Genomic DNA, 8,182 nt, shown 5'->3' on the forward strand with positions numbered 1-8,182 from the left:
GTTAATAATTACCTTAGCAGTTCACATAATTATTTTGTGATAACATGTCTGGCCCAAATACACCCAAACTCAAGTTCAATGAATACTTAGAACAGCGCATGACTGATAGAGCGGGAGGAAAGGAACAGTAAGTGTACTGGCTAAAATGCCTACCCACAGGGCCTGCCACCCCTCACATCCAGTTTAAGTTCAACCAACTGAAAGCTCAAATCTACACTCTGCACCCATATAAGACTCGCCAAGCTGAGACACTGATGACTGCCCCTACACTGAAGACTGGGACGAAGACATGATGCATCTGACCCCACCTATCAGGTGTTGTACCATTGTGTGTGGCCCAGAGGGTGTGGCAGCACCGGTCATCCTACAACCAAGGAACCTCCATGCACCCCTGACCTGGACGGATGAAGCATCAACAGCTTTTGCGCTCCTGAAAACAGATCTATCAACAGCAGCAGCGGTGATTGCACCTGACTACAACAACAAGTGAACACAGAGAAAAATATGGCAGATGCACTCAACGCAGAAGAAGGACTGCCCCACTCTTGTGCTGAAAGAGCGGTACAAGAACTAAAACTGAGACCAGACCTGAAGAATGAACCACTGACCAATCCCGACCAATGGCTGTACACTGATGGCTGCTGCTACAAAGGAGAAGAAGGAAACATAGCAGCCTATGCGGTGGTACAGCAACTCCCAGACGGTTCACATGTCACCCTTGAATCAGCCATCATCCCTCAACCAGCATCTGCCCAATTAGCTGAAATCATCGGATTGACGCAGGCCCTCATCAGAGGAAAAGGAAAGACTGTGAATATCTATACAGACTCAGCCTATGCCCATGGAGCAGTCCACACTGATGGACCCAGAACTTTTACGAGAAGCACATGGCCCCACACACGAAGGCAAACTAAAGACCCTTCAAAAGGTCTCGCACATCTGGTGGCACCCTCACATGAAAAATATGACTGACTTATTTTATGACAATGACTTATTTTATGACGAATGCAATGTTTTTGACAGCCACAACCCGAAGAAGCCATATCAAACATACCTAATGCATATTTTCAGGACAGTAGCATAGAACGCTATCTCTTAGTTATGGTAGATAGGTGTCCAAATGGTTAGAAGCAATACCAACAGCAAAAGAGAATGCTAGGTCAGTCATTAAGTGGCTACAAACCAAACTAATAACCAGGTATGGCATCCCAAGACAAATCAAATTTGACAAATGGCTCACATTTCAGTAACAAACACCTGAGACAGGTGGAAGAAAGATTTGGCATAACCCACAGATTTGAATCTGTGTACAGGCCCCAATCCCAAAATCTGGTGGAACGTCAAACCAAAAGCAAAAGCTAAGATAGCTAAAGTATGTGCCTCATGGGATAATGACTGGTAGAGTCATGCATGGTCCACCAAGGGAGGGAGGTCATATGCCCGACCTTGATGTACAACAAATTGTAATGTCTGATTATGTGAAAAAACTGACGGTTCTCTCTGCAGCACTCTCTACCCAGGTTCACAAGGTCCAGGAGGGGGAGCTGCCGGGGGACACGCCACCACTGAAGGTAAAGGTTGGTGACTGGGTGAGGGTTAAAGTCCACAAGAGAAAGTGGCTGGAACCCAGGTGGACTGGACCGTACGAAGTGAAGGAGGTTACTTCACACTCAGTCCAGGTCAAAGGTAAATCAGGCGCACCTTGGCACCACCTTACACATTGCACCCCAGCCCCAACTCCTTCCAGAACACTGACTGAAGTCTGAGCTGATTTGAACAGCCTAAATTCGATACCAAATGAAGACACTCCTGATTCAGGTGATGGAGTATCAAACTCCACCTCCCCTGAAAAAGGAACCTCGCCCAGTTAAAGGGATATTTCTCTCTCCCTGGGCAAGGCTAGGAATATCTGAACCACTGTTTGTGATATTCCTACTGATATTTGGAGTAACCCTAGGCACTCTCACATGGTTAATAGAACAACAAAACACATACTAAAGCATCAACCCCTCTCACCCCAACCCCTATCCCTGATAACATTCCTAGCACCACTCCTTTCAATCTCACACGCACCAAACGTAGCACTCTCCTATAGTGTTCACGTCTAAGTAGACGTGAAGAGGGGGACTCAAAAATGTGCTAATTTGTTATATAAATAATCTAATATCAAGCATTACTAGCAGACCAAAGCTCTGGTTAAACCGGATGCCCTCAGATAACTCTGGGCCCAGTGTCCTCAGTCAAGTTTAGAGCCTACCTGCAATAACATGATTATCCGAAGGACACACAGCTGCCATCACGCAAATATACTCCCCTGTAAACTACAAAGAACATCCTGCAACACTAACGAGCTTAGAGTGCCAAACTATCTCACTGACATTGACCCTTGCATGCACTCCTGCAAAGACAGGAAACACCTGAGCCTAAAGCAGACATTACCAGTCCCTAAATCCACGCTTCTTTGACACACATACATTTCATGAGCACTGTACACTCACACTCTACCCCCCCCCTACTGGTCGGGTGCCAAGAGCAAAGGACCAATGGGGCTCCTGCTCTGGCTAGAGCAGGCCCGCCTCCAACTCTTCAGGACCAGTCAGAAGACCAACACGACGAGACTCCACCTACATTATTCTGTGTATACATTCTGCTGTAAACTCTGGCTAAGCACCCCTTTCTGGGCTGACTCCTTCTGAGCCAAAGGAATAGGGTCCGTGCACGTTAAACTGCAGGACAAGATATCCTTTGACTCAATAAACTGCCTTTTTGCTATACTTGATTACACTCTGTCCAGCGTCCATGATTTGTTCTCACTCTCCTGTTTTACAACACCAACAGGGGGACATGTTTATTTTATATATATAAACTAAATATTTGTATGAACATAACAAGATGCCACAACTGAGACATAGACATGTGACTAACAGAAATGGAATAATGTGCTCCTGAAAAAAGGAGTATCTGGTGTGGCCACCAACTGCATTAAGTACTGCAGTGCATCTCTTCCTCATGGACTGCACCAGATGTGCCAGTTCTTGCTGTGAGATGTTACCCCACTCTTCCACCAAGGCACCTGCAAGTTCCCGGACATTTCTGGGGGGAATGGCCCTAGCCCTCACCCTCCGATCTAACAGGTCCCAGACATGCTCAATGGGATTGAGACCCGGGCTCTTCGCTGGCCATGGCAGAACACTGACATTCCTGTCTTGCAGGAAATCACGCACAGAACGAGCAGTATGGATGGTGGCATTATCATGCTGGAGGGTCATGTCAGGATGAGCCTGCAGGAAGGGTACCACATGAGGGAGGAGGATGTCTTCCCTGTAACTCACAGCATTGAGATTGCCTGCAATGACAACATACTCAGTCCGTTGATGCTGTGACACACCGCCCCAGACCATGACGGACCCTCCACCTCCAAATCGATCCCGCTCCAGAGTACATGCCTCGGTGTAACGCTCATTCCTTTGAGGGAATCCGACCATCACCCCTGGTGAGACAAAACCGCGACTCGTCAGTGAAGAGAACGTTGTTGCCGGTGATGTCTGGTGAGGACCTGCCTTACAACAGGCCTACAAACCCTCAGTCTAGCATCTCTCAGCCTATTGCGGACAGTCTGAGCACTGATGGAGGGATTGTGCATTCCTTGTGTAACTCGGGCAGTTGTTGTTGCCATCCTGTACCTGTCCCGCAGGTGTGAGGTTTGGATGTACCGATCCTGTGCAGGTGTTGTTACACGTGGCCTGCCACTGCGAGGACGATCAGCTGTCTGACCTGTCTCCCTGTAGAGCTGTCTTAGGCGTCTCACAGTACGACAGTGCCATTCATTGCCCTGGCCACATCTGCAATCCTCATGCCTCCTTGCAGCATGCCTAAGGCACATTCACACAGATGAGCAGGGACCCTGGGCATCTTTCTTTTGGTGTTTTTCAGAGTCAGTAGAAAGGCCTCTTTGGTGTCCTAAGTTTTCAGAACTGTGACCTTAATTGCCTACCGCCTGTAAGCTATTAGTGTCTTAACGATCGTTCCACAGGTGCATGTTCATTAATTGTTTATGTTTCATTGAACAAGCATGGGAAACATTGTTTAAACCCTTTACAATGAAGATCTGTGAAGTTATTTCCATTTTTTACAAATTATCTTTGAGAGACAGGGTCCTGAAAAAGGGGCGTTTATTTTTTTGCTGAGTTTATATTTATTTTATCCAGTCGTTTAAACACTCCAAACAGCCTACTTTCCTCATGGTCCTAAAGCACACCTTGTATCGCATTCCAATTATAAAACTGGGGACATATCCCCCCGTCCCGAATGAAAGTTGGGCCCCTGGCTGAAGCTCCTGGTTCAAATTTAAAGGTGATTTCCGACATATAGTATGTGTTTACCATGAATGCAGTCTCAGCAAACATTGCCATTAAATTTCAATCGAGCTAGCAATAATGATACTTCTATGATAAGATTGAATGCAGCCCTTATCTATTATCCTTTTGTTTGGGGTCCTAAATGGTTCAAAGTGTGACAAATATTATACTTTGGTGTTCTGGGTATTGTTCAATAATCTTAAAATATTAATGATCACAAATAATCTTAGCAATCTTATTATTCTGGGCAGTGTTGGGGGAGCTACTCTGAAAATATAGTTTACCAAGCTACCAATTATTTCACACTGGAAGAAGTTAAGATCAGTGTTGGAAAAAGTATCCAATATCATACTTGAGTAAAAGTAAAGATACCTTAATAGAAAATGACTCAAGAAAAAGTGAAAGTGACCCAGTAAAATACTACTTGTGTAAAAGTCTAAAAGTATTTCGTTTTAATTATACTTAAGTATCAAAAGTGAATGTAATTGCTAAAATATACTTAAAGGTAAAAAATAAAAGTGTAAATCAATTTTAGGTCCTTATATTAAGCACACTCCAGGGCACACTCCAACACTCAGAGATAATTTACAAACGAAACATTTGTGTTTAGTGAGTCTGCCAGATCAGAGGTAGTAGGGATGACCAGGGATGCTCTCTTGATAAGTGTGTGAATTTGGACCATTTTCATATCCTGCTAAGCATTCAAAATGTAACGAGTACTTTTGGGTCTTAGGGAAAATGTATGGAGTAAAAAGTACATACATTTCTTCAGGAATGTACTGAAGTAAAAGTCAAAGTTACCCTACCCTTAAGAAAAATATTGTTCAGTTAACAAAAGTTACTTTGAAAAAGTTGTTCACTACATCCAAACTACTTTGTGAAATGTCATAGACTACATATTGCAAGTCAGATCAATTTGGGGTCTTTTTTTAACAGAATGTGAACTTTAGCCTACACAAAAACACACAAAAAAACACAAAAACAAAAAACTGTCAACACAAACTGCCTACACAAAAAAAAGAGAGAATTAGGCAAGGAAATGATTGCCTACTTCACCTATATTTTATTTTGTTTCTACAAGAAAGTAGTGTGTAGTTCCAGTAGTTAGATAAACTGCTACATGGCAAAAAATCAAACACTCTAGATTTGAATTTAGTTCAACTACTACCTATTGCAAAAGGTAGTTAAATTACTAGTTGAACTACATGTAGTTCACTATTCCCCAACACTGGTTCTGCGCATGTTTTGTCCACGAATGTTAGGCTACCCCAAAGTCACCTTAGAGGGTCATTACTGATACCTTTATACGGAGTCTACAATGAAGTCAAGGCAAACCACACACAACCTATAATTTGCCTGTGTTAGACTCAAATGTATGTATAAATTCAATTTTTTTCATCAATTTATATGAAAGCTTATTATCGCGTTATGAAACTTTAATTACCAGTGGTTTGCATTGAGAACTGTGTGTGAGATCAAAAAGGATAGTGACAAACGTAGGCTACCAAATCACCAATAAAATATGAATTGTAACAGAAATACTTGTATTCTTACCTCATCTTTATGGTGGATGACTTAGACGCTCGAAATTCAATCTGTAAAAACTTTGGAAGCCTAACCCAGCATCATAAGATAACGGGACAATTGTCGTGGATAGAGCATGAGCTGCACAATTCTATAGCCTACCACCCACTCTTAAAAAATGAAAAACAATAAACGACTGCCATAATTAACTACAAACTGTAGGGCAAAATGTATTGTGTTTGATATGGGCCTATATACCGTCATTTTTACCCGGTCACAAACTAATTGGGACATAACATATGCCCCTCCTTCGTCTGATGATGTGGAAAGGGTTGGATAGATGGAGGCCATGGACATCGGAATTATATTGTAGTCTCAAGGATTATGCATATATACAAACATAGGCTACTTACTGTATGTAGGCATTCGCTAGGCCTTGTCATTTTTTTCTGCAATAAAAACAGTGAACAAATGTATTTATTTATTTAGCCTATGTACTATTGTAATAATAATAACAATAATACAAAAATGTAATAATAATACTGTATTCATACATTTTTAATCATGTATCATCATCATCATCATCATCATAAACGCCTAATTTGTTGTCTTATCGGTATTAACCAACTAATATAATCGATGATGAATGAGGATGATGATGATTTTTAAAAAATCGGTCATTTAACAAGTGAAGGTATTGTAATTTATGCAAATAGTTTAATGCTGATGAAACTTTCGAAATAGAATGCTTAGAATTGTTAGATCGCCCAGGTAACGTTCCATGGATTTAGAACTATTGACAAAATGTTTATAATTGAAATTAAAATCACTACATTTTTTTTTCAGCATCATATCTTTTTTCACGTTTTTTTCGTTAAAAAAAATAATAATAATAAACCATACGAATTTTTAATTAAGAATTTAAATAAATAAAATCACTACAAAGAGAAGGAAGCAAGCTGAGAATGAGAGTTATCTATTCTGAAACTGAAGTCTACCACACTTTGGATATAGTGGGAAAGGGCATCTTCGGAAAAGTGTCAAAATGTTGGGGTGATGGAGAAGTAGTGGCGGTAAAAATGATGAAAATTGATATACACCGAAATAGAAAATGAATTAAAACGTATAGGTGCTCTTTCCCCGAATAATTTGAAGACAAGCCACATAGTTCAATTTCACGAGGCATGTCGAGACCAAACTAATTATTACATGTTTTTTTAACTATTGGAGAAGAACCTGTATCAGTTTCAGAAAGAGAATGGTTTGAAGTCAAAGGCGGTAACCAACATCTGTACCATCACGTGTCAGATGATAAAAGTACTAGCAAAGCTGAAGGAACTCACCATCATTTATGCTGATTTGAAACGTGAAAATATAATGGTCGTGGATCATTGTCGCCATCCCTTCAGCATAAAGTTGATTGATTTTGGTTCTGCAAGTATTTTCAGTGAGGTGCATTTTGTTAAGGAGCCATACATCCAATCCAGGTAGAACCTATGTTGCACCACAAGCTTTGTGATATCTTGTATTTATGAATGTGATCATTAAAACAAATTCAGGGTGTCTGTGTGAACCCAAACTGACTACTTCCACAAACAATCATTTTGGGAAAGAAAAAAACAACTTAAATTTGGTCTTACCCTGGTTTTGAAATAACTCACAGGTTCTATAGGTCTCCTGAAATCCTCCTCGGCCTTCCATTCTGTGAGAAAGTGGACATGTGGTCTCTGGGTTGTGTAATGTCAGAGTTCTTCCTTGGATGGCCTCTGTATCCCGGCTATTCATAGTTTGATCAAGTGACGTACATCTGCGAGACGCAAGGACTACCGCAAGCCCGTCTGCTCAACATGGCCAGCAAGGTTCACAATTCCTTCAAGCTCACTGCCAACAGTCGAGGAGAGAATAAATGGCAGCTCAAGCCTAACAAGAAGCGTCCCGCCGGAGCATGGTGCAGCTCCTCAAGCAGATGTTAACCTTGGACGCCCACCAGAGGATCCTACCCAATGCAGCCTTACACCATCCTTTCATTAGCATGCACCACATACGCATGTACCCAGATTACAACCGCTACTATGAGAAGTCCGCTCAGGCTATTCCTGAGGCCCTGATTCAGGATACAGCTCCAGATCTGTAGGTCTCACCATATGAATGCAGAGGGGGGCCAGCGGTTCCTGTACCCCAGGGAGAAGGGGCCCCACCAGTCATGTCCCCAAGGTCAAAATCCCCATGACCACAGGGAGAGCTAACCACCATCCTCAGAGGGCTTCCAAGGTAACAATGGGGTTCTCTCCCAGAAGACC

This window comes from Oncorhynchus clarkii, chromosome 24 (assembly GCF_045791955.1).
Source record: "Oncorhynchus clarkii lewisi isolate Uvic-CL-2024 chromosome 24, UVic_Ocla_1.0, whole genome shotgun sequence".
NCBI lineage: Eukaryota > Metazoa > Chordata > Actinopteri > Salmoniformes > Salmonidae > Oncorhynchus > Oncorhynchus clarkii.